Source organism: Sinocyclocheilus anshuiensis, unplaced genomic scaffold (genome assembly GCF_001515605.1).
Source record: "Sinocyclocheilus anshuiensis isolate Anshui unplaced genomic scaffold, SAMN03320099.WGS_v1.1 scaffold1683, whole genome shotgun sequence".
NCBI classification, from domain to species: Eukaryota; Metazoa; Chordata; class Actinopteri; order Cypriniformes; family Cyprinidae; genus Sinocyclocheilus; species Sinocyclocheilus anshuiensis.
This window is the reverse complement of record NW_015548387.1, coordinates 442,597-454,142: the sequence shown is the minus strand read 5'-3', so window position 1 is coordinate 454,142 and position 11,546 is coordinate 442,597. Positions and strand designations below refer to the sequence as shown.

Genomic DNA, 11,546 nt, shown 5'->3' with positions numbered 1-11,546 from the left:
GGGGAAAGAGTTAAGAGTGTGGGTTTGGAACAATGTTAGGAGATTAAATAATAATTTAAATTTTGGGTGAGCTCCTTGAATTATCTGTGCAGACTGCAGTAAAAATGTAAAACTGCATTTACACCTTTACCACCAGCAGCCATTTCCAGCTTGAAGTCTTCAAAGGTTTCTGCAGAGAGGAGATACGCTGCTCTGCTCTAAGAGCACAAACCAGGAGAACCCAATTAACAGTGATTTGTGGCAAAGGAGGAGATAGTGACGTGAACAAATGACAACGGGTAAGAGAAGAAACAGAGCACTGATTAATGTGGAAGCTGTAAAGCACGGAAATGGGAAAGACAGGACAGAACAGTGGGACGCTGTCTGACAGACACCACCTGACACACCTGCTACGAGAAGAAAAGAAGAGAACAAAAGGGAATTGGCTTCACTGATCCACTGGGACTGTTTCTGTAAATAGGTTAAGAAAATGGAACATTTTCTTAACGGAGAGAAAAGCTAATGAATGCACTAGTGGTAAACTGATATCCAACTAGTAACTGTGCCCGATTTGGCTGATTAACAATGATTTCTGAAGGATCATGTGACACTGAAGACTGGAGTAATGATGTTGAAAACTCAGCTTTGCAATCAAAGGAATCAATGGCATTTTGAAATATATTAAAATTGAAAAGAGTTATTTTAAATTCAAAAAATATTTCAAATATTACTGTTTTTTATTGTATTTTTGATTGAATAAATGCATCCTTAGTGAGCATATGATTTCTTTTTCTCTATTTAGAACTATCAAAAACAGCATTTTTTTTTGTATGGTAGCATGTGTGTATATAGGCTGAAAGATTGCAATAAATATTAATATAATAATAAATAAATTCATAAATAATTATCAATACATTAAGTTAAAAAAAAATCATATTTAATTTATATATAAATTAATGTTGTATCATTTCTAATAAAAATGCAAGTTTTTATTACATAGTTTCATTCTACTAAAAAGTGTTAACCATTTTGAAATGATAAACATGTACATGCAATGTCATTAGAGGAAAGAGTCTTCCATTTAGTTACTAAACGACTTCCACATTGGCACCGCGCAATGATGGTTTTGGAGGCTTCTCAAACAGTCTGGGTCTCTTTTTAGTCCTATAAGCCATTAACTGGAGGGAAAACACAGCCTTGAGATGGAGTCAAACACTCAGCCTGGCACTGAATTTGTTAGCTAAATATTCCTGCCGTGCCTGGCTACCCGGAACGCTGTTCTGTGGCTGTCATGGTGATGGGTCGGTATGTGGAGTATCCCGTGGAGGACTGTTCACTCAGCTAATTAAAATGCAGGAGATAGTTATGGGGCTGATACACTGCCTCTACCTCACCAGCACTCACTTCCCAGTCTCTCTCTCTCTCATTCTGGCAACTCTAATTGACCAGGGGAAGCACAGCGGCAGTTCTCTTCTCGTCTTTTCGTTTCCTTTCCTCCATCCCTTCCTTTTCTTTGTATCTCTCTTCTTCTTTTCTCTCTAATGGAAACTGTTCTGCTGGCCTTCTCTCTCCTGTCTGGCTCTGCAAATTAAAACTATGCTGAGACAGAAAGCAGAAGAGGGGGCACGTATATATTCTGCGGTTTGAATTATCCAAAGAACTTAAGAGCAGACTGTTCAACAAGACCACAGCAAATACCTTTTTCTTGTCCTACGACCTACGTTGCTTTTTGATCACAAGTGATTCAGTGCTACATAAGACCAATTACATCAAAAAGAGATGTTACTTTAAACTTTCCTTTTAAAATAAATGCAGTTGATTTGGAAGTCAAAACATCTAATTTGGAGACTAATTTGTGACCCTGGACAACAAAACTTAAGTCTTAAGTCGCCGGGGTATTTGTATAGCCAAAAATACATTGTATGGGTCAAAATGATTGATTTTTCTTTTATGCCAAAAATCATTAGTATATTAAATAAATATCATGTTCCATGAAGATTTTTTTGTAAATTTCCTACTGTAAATATATTAAAACTTAATTTTTGATTAGTAATATGCATTGCTAAAAACTTCATTTGGACAACTTTAAAGGTGATTTTCTCAATATTTTGATTTTTTTGCACTCTCAGATTACAGATTTTCAAATAGTTGTATCTCGGCCAAATATTGCCCTATCATAACAAACCATACATCAACGAAAAATTGACCCTTATGATTTGGTTTTGTGGTCCAGGGTCACATTTTAGATACATTCTGGCATTCATTTTTCCTTCCATTGACTTCCATTCATTTGAAGAAGTTTCACAGTTTGCAGTGTTCCAAAGATCAAGTTTGGTGAACTCCGAGCAGTGAATTCATATCCCATGAAGACATGTGACCAATAGAAGATTTATATATCATGCTGTGACCTCTTAGTGGAATTTAAAGAACAAACTTTAAAGCTGCAGGTGTGTAGTGTTGCAGAAAAATGGAGTAGACTGTATATTTTTACATTGTGGAGTTATTATAAGATGTTGAATATTATGATTGATGCAGTATCCAAAGAAATCTTGCATGCTCAAAGTCAAGTGTGACCGTGGCATTAGATTTACTCAGTAATAAAAGACTCAATAATTATTAAAATAATAAAATACTCAATAATTCTGCCATGATTTACATACAGTAAGTTCTTAAAGAGAAAAAAGTTAAAAGTTGTTATTTTATACAGTAAAACTCATGGGGGTTTGTCAGCATTTAATCACCCTACTCACTTTTTTTTTTTTTTTAATTCTGGCAAACACAAAATGTGATATTAAGCAGAATATCCAAGCCATCTTTTCCATATAGTGACAGTGGGGGCCTACTTCAAAGCTCAGAAAAAGGACAAAAAAGCAACATAAAACTCTCTGCTCTGCACATTTAGCATGTCTCTCTTATTCAACACACCTGATTCAGATAACAGCTCATTAGAAGACAACTCCATGCATGAACTATGTTCCGATTGACAGGATCCCTGCACAGTGTTCACTGCTCCCTGAACACAGGAAATCCGTTGAAGTTTACTTCACTCCGAAACATTCATTCATGGATTTGCGCTATGCCACAGCCTGCAGCGTCTTCACAAACAGACGAAACTTACTAGAGAAGTGTGAAGTGTGACATAATATACTGTACGTCTGTAAATAAATACAATTTAAATTTACGTCTCGTGCACTTTAATGCCCTTTGAATGGAAATAGAACTGGAATCATGGAATCCCTAACCTCTTCTTTTTCATATCTCTCTTTCTACTCCCTCGCCTTTCCGTGGATTCTTTGGATGAAGCGGGTGCCACTGCATTCCTCTGCCTTTCTTAAACCCCCTCTGATAAGTCACAGATCCCCGAGCACGGAAGGGGGGGTGGGAATGAAGTGAAGCAGGTGAACTCTGGCTGGCGTCCAGGGAGGGAAAGCCTGGCAGTTTGTAGGTCAGTGCTGATGGGATACACGGAGGAGTGAAGGCCTTGCCTGTGTTCTTGGTACTTGCAGTTCCAGCCCAGTCTCCAATTACTGATGGAACTTGTGCATCTCTCTCTGTCTTCCTCTCTCCTCTCATCCTCCTTGAAACCTTGCCAGAAAAGGCCTCCCTAAAGACACAGCGAGACAGAAACAAGACAAAGATTTTCAGGATCGGTGGAGGGGAAAAGAAAGGTTGTGAAATATTAAACATGACGAGGTCTCATTGGAATGAAGTGGCATGTTTTCCTTTTGGATATTTCTGGGTCTTCTGAAATATACAAGTGTCAGAAAGTTACAGCCCGGCTATATGTGTCAGTAATTAGGGGTCTGGAAGATTTACAGAAAACATTTTTTAACTCTAATATGTTTTAGCTAATAAAGTTACTGCAAGTTCCAGTCATTGTTATTTTGGCCTATTTTTATGTTTCTTGTCATTAGAATCCACTGTAAAAAACTGCCATTTTTCATACTAAATTTACGATTTTCTTTTTAGAAATTTACAATGAAATCAATGCAGGATAGTCAATTTTCTCCCATAACACAACAAAATAATGGTACTCAAAAACACATGAAAAATCCTACATTGTGGGATAACAGTCTAAATGTAACAGTCCAAGTTGTGTTTCATTTGAAGTGTTTCCATTGGCTGGGATTTTGAACATTATTTAATTTCAATTATAAACATTATTAATATTTAATTTTATATATATATATATATAAACACTTTACCATACTTACAGTAATTACAGAAATAATATACTTTAAAAGAATATACTTTAGTGCAAACTAATTGTAATGTCTTCAGACATGCATGTTAATTGCAATTAATTAAAACATATTAATTTAAATATATATATATATATATATATATATTACTATTCTTTTATTCTTTTTTCGATACAATTAAGCACACATCTTTTTCACGAGGTGCTACAGAATATGATTGTATGATTGATACAATTGTGTTTAGTTGTACTCAACTAGTTGCCAGCAATATACAGTAAATTCACGCTAAATTCTGATGGCGCACCAGTTGAGATTCAGGAGCTCTGAGATCCTTCCAGTCTCCAGAGTAAAGAGAAGAGATTTCACTTCCTCAGCAGACCGTAGGGCAAACCTTTTCATTTAAATATTAATGCCACTACTGAAGTAAGCAAGCATTACGAGAATGCAATTATAACCTAAATAAGCCTTTGATAAGTCTTGCTACAATAAGGAACTGTGTCAGTGTAAATAAACACATTTTAAATGTTGCTGTGCCTGTTTATGTTTATGGGGAGATCTGTGCTTCTAAAGTAGCCATTAAACACTTGGAGAGAGCATTAGTGCCACACTTTAATATAAAGTTTATAGAGGGAGGAAGAGACAGACTTTAAAAAATGTAATGATAGATTTTCACTCATCATCTGAGCAATTTATTATGATTGTATGTGTGTATGAGGCATTAATGTGCATGTGCAGGCCTGCCGCATGCACTCGCCGTGTGTGTTAAGTGCATGTGTGTGTGTCTGTGTGTGTACCAGCCCATGTGTTTATTGGTGGCAGGCCAGTTGTCTCTGGCTTGTTTTGCTCAGTCGATAATTTCCTCATTTGCTAGCGGGAAAATTGCTAATTAAAACCCTCTTCAGCTAACAGCCTGTTTGGGAGTATGCTAATGCAGTCCTGGGCTGGCTTCTGTTCCTGCCATATTCCCAACACACATGCCTGTTTCCCCTCCATTATGACGGTGGTTTGAAACATTGATTCAGTGCTCACATCACTGCTGCAAGCCAAAAAGCCGATTTTCTTCAATCCAAAATGAACGCTTTAAATCAGTGTGGTTAACAACTATGTCATTACATTGTAATAAGCAGTGAATTGGCGGTTTATTACACAATTACACTGTATTTCCCATTATCATATATATATTTATACACTATAAAAATATTTGTAAAAATTGTAAATAAAAGAAACATTATTGGAGTATGTTGTTCAAAATTTAACTTCAAAATTTCACATTTATTTCAGCGTGTACTAGCAATTTACTAGCAATTTCGGAGTGCAAATTATTTCTTCACCTATTATTTTTCACTGTGTAGTGGAAATCACATTAATGTCAGTATTTTTCAGTTTTTTTTATTCCAGGTCAGTAAAAGCAAATTGCAAAAGTATCAAAAAGTAGTACACTGAAAGAGGCAGTCGAAGAGAAGAGATTGAGCTGTGTTGTTCATTAAGGTCACCAGACTTTTCTTTTTGTCTTCTTTTTTTTTCTAGCGTGTTTTGCTTATTTGCTGGGTTACATTTGACAAACCTCAATTACGTTTGGTTGCAGAATTAATTGTGCTGAAATTGATGTCAAGCTGACGGGGGGGAATTCATATTTTCTTGTTTCTGAATCACATCCTTTATTACACCTTCTAACTAGGTCACACATAATCAGTTTTTAGTAAGCGATATTATCTTTTGTCTTACACAGAAGGCAGATCTGCGCAGGAACTGGCATTCATAACTAATGCATTCCGGAAACAATGTGCAGCGATGATTCACTTAAGCTTTTCCATTTCGACTGGCTTACTGGAAGAGAGAGCTTTGGAACAATCATTTAAGGATAATTATACAGTTGTACGCTGACTTTACATTTTATGCTTTTATCCAAAGTGACCTGCAGATAAGTGCAGTTAAGATATATATATATATTTTTATTTGTAATTATCTCCTTCTACTGTTTGTGCCAGTACCATACAGGAATAACACTTTTCATTATTGATTAAGTTGATGATTAAGTTAATTTCTATAGCCTTTACTTACATATTTTTAAGTTGTAACGTTGGATCAAGTATTATGAATAAACATAAATTAACAAAGAACAGTAGTATATTTATAATATTCATTAAAAAATATGGTTAAAGTGTTAGGTTGAATGTACTGACAGGCATTTATGGTAAACTAAAATATAATGCCATTTTTATTAAAACTTTTATTTTATTTACATATATATTTGTAATTACATGTTTGCAATGATGAAGTTACAATTACATTAACTTTGCACACAATATCAAATCACTACAGTTAAAATTATAGTCATCATTTAAGGATAATTATACAGTTGTACGCTGACTTTACATTTTATGCTTTTATCCAAAGTGACCTGCAGATAAGTGCAGTTAAGATATATATATATATTTTTATTTGTAATTATCTCCTTCTACTGTTTGTGCCAGTACCATACAGGAATAACACTTTTCATTATTGATTAAGTTGATGATTAAGTTAATTTCTATAGCCTTTACTTACATATTTTTAAGTTGTAACGTTGGATCAAGTATTATGAATAAACATAAATTAACAAAGAACAGTAGTATATTTATAATATTCATTAAAAAATATGGTTAAAGTGTTAGGTTGAATGTACTGACAGGCATTTATGGTAAACTAAAATATAATGCCATTTTTATTAAAACTTTTATTTTATTTATATTTGTAATTACATGTTTGCAATGATGAAGTTACAATTACATTAACTTTGCACACAATATCAAATCACTACAGTTAAAATTATAGTTAGTATTTTACATACATAAAAAAAAAATATTTGACATAAATTGCACTTTATAAGTGTAGTTAAGTGTGTTAAGAAACTTAAAGAGTGTCATGAAAGCGTACACTCTTTAAGTGTACTTAATTGTTATTTTATTTTGTTAATATTATATTATCTGAAAGTATAGTTTTTAAAAATACATTTTTTAAGATTTGAAGTGCACTGCAAGTTCACATGCAATACAATTAAACGCTTCTTTTTCACAAGGGACTATTAAAATATTAAGTTATTTGAAACTATTTAAGTTAAACTAACTAAGTTGTTGTAGTGCAGTATTTCTATAGCGTTGATATGTGATAGATAATTATGAAAACTTCTCTGGTCTACAGCATAAAATGCACGGCAGCGCTCAAGGCTCTTGAATGCCGAAACGCAGAGCCATTCCAGGCATCAATTCAAGAACATAAATACTGGTATTTGAATAATCAGGAAAACAAATGATTGCTGTCAGTGATAAATCCACAAGTCTTTAGGAGTGACACAAAAAGAGGCTAGATTGCTAGCTCAGGTTTCTCTTCGCCGGGCACTTGATTGCTCACAGAGACGTTTCTGAAGCTGTCAGGGGCTTTTTGTATACAGCTGCCAATTATCACTGCGCCCAGTGTTTCTCAACAATACTGCGGCGACACATCATTTGTCGAAAAGTCACATGCTTTCAAAAGTTAATTGGATTTTAAAAACCAATATAAAGTTCCATCGCTATAATCGCTCCTTAAAGATTTTTCTTTCATCAGAGCCGGCCGTTAATTGTGTGAGCCTGAATGGAAGTGGGTGGATGAAATTACCTTGAGTCTGTATTATAATACTGCAAACTATAGATAGGAAATGTATGACAGGTTGAAGATTTGTCATATTTTGTTAGTGGACATGAGACGAGGGAGAAGGTGCAGACCAATTCAGATGAGAATAAAATCGCACCATTGGATATTTAGAATGTTACAAAAAATATACAGTTTAAAATACTCTTGAAACCTTTATGTGATTTCAAACCTGTGCAATTCTTTCATCTTTGGAAAAAAAAAAAAAAGAAGATATTTTGTGAAATGTCTTTTGTCCATGTAATGAAAGCGGTGTCCAATGTTGTTTTGCACCTCATTGACTTCCATTAAATGGATTAAAACTGTTAAAACATTGTTCGGAATATCTTCTTTTGTGTTCTTTAGAAGAAAGAAAGTCATACAAGGTTTGGAACGACATAAAAGTGACAGAATTTTCATTCTTAGGTGAGCATACCTTCAAAAAAAGTCTAATAGTCACATTGATTTTTTTTCTAAATTTGTGAAGTATTATTTCAGCACAGATTTGCTCAGTCAGGAATGTCAGTAATTATGAACACAATCATTCTAATTGTGGGTAGTACTGGTGATTGTTATTTCACAAATAAGTGCTCAGGACTAACCACTGGAACTGCAAATTGCAGCCTTGAAATATTATTGAAACTAGACATGAATTTCAATTATTCAGAACAGTCTAGGACCTGATAAACAGCACATTTCTCTCGCCGCCACATGTCCTTTACCAAGAACAGCGCAATTACATCTCTGCTGGGAAAAGGGGGGCTGACAGAATACAAGAGGCCAGTAATCAGAAAAGGAGAGGTCCATCTTATGACAACAAATTACACGCCAGAGCAACACTGCATGCTTCTGCCTAACAACATCCCTGAAGTCAGAATGTAGACCTTCTCTTCCGCATTGCATTTGGCCTACTTAACTGTACATATACTTACATAGACACACACACATTCAGAAAGGTGTCAGCATTGTATCTGACTGCTTAGACTGAGCCTTTGAAATGTCATAAGCGATAAGACTGTTTTCTCATGAACACCTGACAATAACTGTGGAACACACACTATTTATTCACTCATACACTTATTTATCTAACATACATAGTCAGTCTACATTTCAATTTGCACATAACATACCTGTACATACAACTGTCTATTGTTATATACCTGTACATACAATTGTCGATTTGTATATTTTTATTCCTTATTTACTTGTTCTATTTTTAATTTTTAATTTATTTTTATTTTTAATCTGTGTTTTTGTCCTGTCACTGTCATTCTGTTGCACTGTGGAAGCTTCTGTCACGAAAACAAATTCCTCGTATGTGTAAACATACCTGGCGATAAAGCTCATTCTGATTCTGATTCTGATTCTAACAAAAGAGAAAAATAAGCATTGTTTTCAATAGACTTTAAAGGAATAGTTCACCCAAAAGTGACATTTCTGTCATCATTTATTCACTCTCATGAAGTTCACTCTTCGTGTGTATGAAGAACGAGTTTTACTTACTTTCTTCCATGGGACACGAAAGGAGGTATTTATAAAGAAGGTGCAGAATGAATAAGCTGTTTTTTTTTTAATATGAAGAATGGTGACCACTGTTGTCAAACAAGATTTGATTTTTGTTTTTAAAATGTTTGTCATATAAAACTTTTATGATGCTGTTGTCCTTTTTGGGCAATTTTAGTATTTTTCATGTACTATTATAATACCCATTAATATTTTGAATTAGTTTTTTTTTTACATATATATTCAGTCATCATTTCAATTCTAGTAATTTTGTTATCTGCTTTTGTCATTTTTATTCATTTTTAAAAAATATTTCTATTTAGCATTAATTATTTTTTTATTTCAGTAATAGTTTTAGTAATTTTAGCACTTCAATTTAAACAGTTTTTTTTCTAATATTTAATTTAATTTAATTTTTTAATTTATTTCAATTAACGGAAATGTTTTTAATAGTGTTCGTTTTAACAACACTGTTGTTGAGCTGGACAACCACTGGGCCCCATTCAATTTCACTGTATGGAATAGAGCAGCTCAAACATTTTACTAAACTTCTTATTTTGTGTTATATTCAATATAATAATGCAATTAATACGAGGCTATAAATATCAATGTCTTTGCATAAATATATCTATCCAGTATTTCTCTCTCTCTATACATACAAAATTTGCAGTGCATGAGCTGACAATGAGTCTGCGCATCTGTCAGCAGTCCCACACGTGCTGCAAATTGATATTCCATTATTTCACATATTATCTTAGATGAAAGGCTTTCTAATTCTACACAGAAAGACTCAAACAAAAGAAAAGCAGCCCAGGGTCAGTAATGCCGCAAGCAGTGGGACTCCACCTCCTCCTCCACCTGTCACTCAGGAACCTCTCCGTCCAAAGCCCAATTAAATCTCTCCCCTCCACGTGAGCTGACCCCGCGCGCATGAATATGTATGAGAGCGAATGCAAATAAACCGCTTCACCGCTGTGCGCATAAGGGCTCTGAGGAAGAGGATAACAAAGGAAAGGCCCACACTGAGCGTCAGGAGCACGGATGCCATCACTTCCCAGAAACATCACAGGGGCGAACGGAACACGAAACCTGCCGAGACGTCCCGGCTGGCACGACGTGTGCGTGTTTGACCATTATCTGTCCTACAAAAGCCTTTTTATGGCTCACTAGACAGCTGGTGTGTAGGAAAGGGACATCAAATACCGTTCAACTTTTTAATGTGCTTGGTAAATATGGATCTGAAGGGACATTTCTTATAGGAGAGAGGAAAAGCATGAATTATATATGAACTCTGAATATTGGAGTGGACTGATACGGTTAAAGAACTATAAGCTATATTCAGAACTGCTATTATTATTAGAATGAAAAAAATTATTACCATTATCATCATCATTAGTAGTACTAGTAGAAGCAATGGCCCCAGATTATATAAAATTGCATCTCTGTGAGTATAAAACTGACTACAAATGTATTCAGCACCCGATTACAAAGGCGCTGTTTGGAGGTCAGAATTAATACCCAAATAAAATAAGTAATAAGGGTGATGGCTTCATAGATAGTGACATTTAGTTCAGGAAAAGTGCCAAGTCGTCACAGCGTACAGGGGTGTGCTTGTAAATAATTAATCTTTGCTCCTCATGTCTACTTGTCAGTACAGACTGGGGGCTTGTATCCTGGCAACGCGCCATGGTTTCCACATGCTGCAGGGAGAGAGAGGCCCTCAGGGGGGAGCCAATCATCTCTCTGCCTGAAGCTGAAACAGCAACGCACACACAGATGCACGCATATACGCAAGCACAGACTCACTCATGCAGGGACAGCCGACTATGTATGTACATATGCTGCCGTAAACCAGATACACACGTGCACACTAAGTGTTATGTTCTGTTTCCTTCTAACTTTATTCCTAAGATGTCTTCATTTCACGGCCCGGCATGTTTTAGCCCCATGTCATTCATATTTTAGCACAGCAGCTTAGCTTACATCTGCCTTGTACACAAAAGTGGAATAAAATACAGCTGCTTTTATTTTTTTTAGCTCATTTAAATGCTTGAAATATGCTACAATAAAATGCTTATAATAAAGAAGAATATATTAGTTTAAATTTATATTAAATGCAATTAGCTGAACTCTAGAGTGTTTTTGACTCAGTCAAATGGATAGTTCACCTAAAAATGAATATTCTGTCATCATTTACTCATTTAACCTCGAGTT

The 11,546-nt window shown here is 34.9% G+C and overlaps 1 long non-coding RNA gene across 1 annotated transcript in view; it reads left to right on the top strand.

Annotated features, from left to right (window-relative positions):
• Positions 1-3,509, top strand: part of LOC107656707 (uncharacterized) — a 9,443-nt gene extending 5,934 nt beyond the window's left edge. The window contains exons 3-4 of the long non-coding RNA XR_001630591.1: positions 1,646-1,653; positions 3,497-3,509. This is a non-coding gene — a long non-coding RNA (uncharacterized LOC107656707). The remainder of the gene's footprint in view (positions 1-1,645; positions 1,654-3,496) is intronic.
• Positions 3,510-11,546: the final 8,037 nt, after the last annotated feature.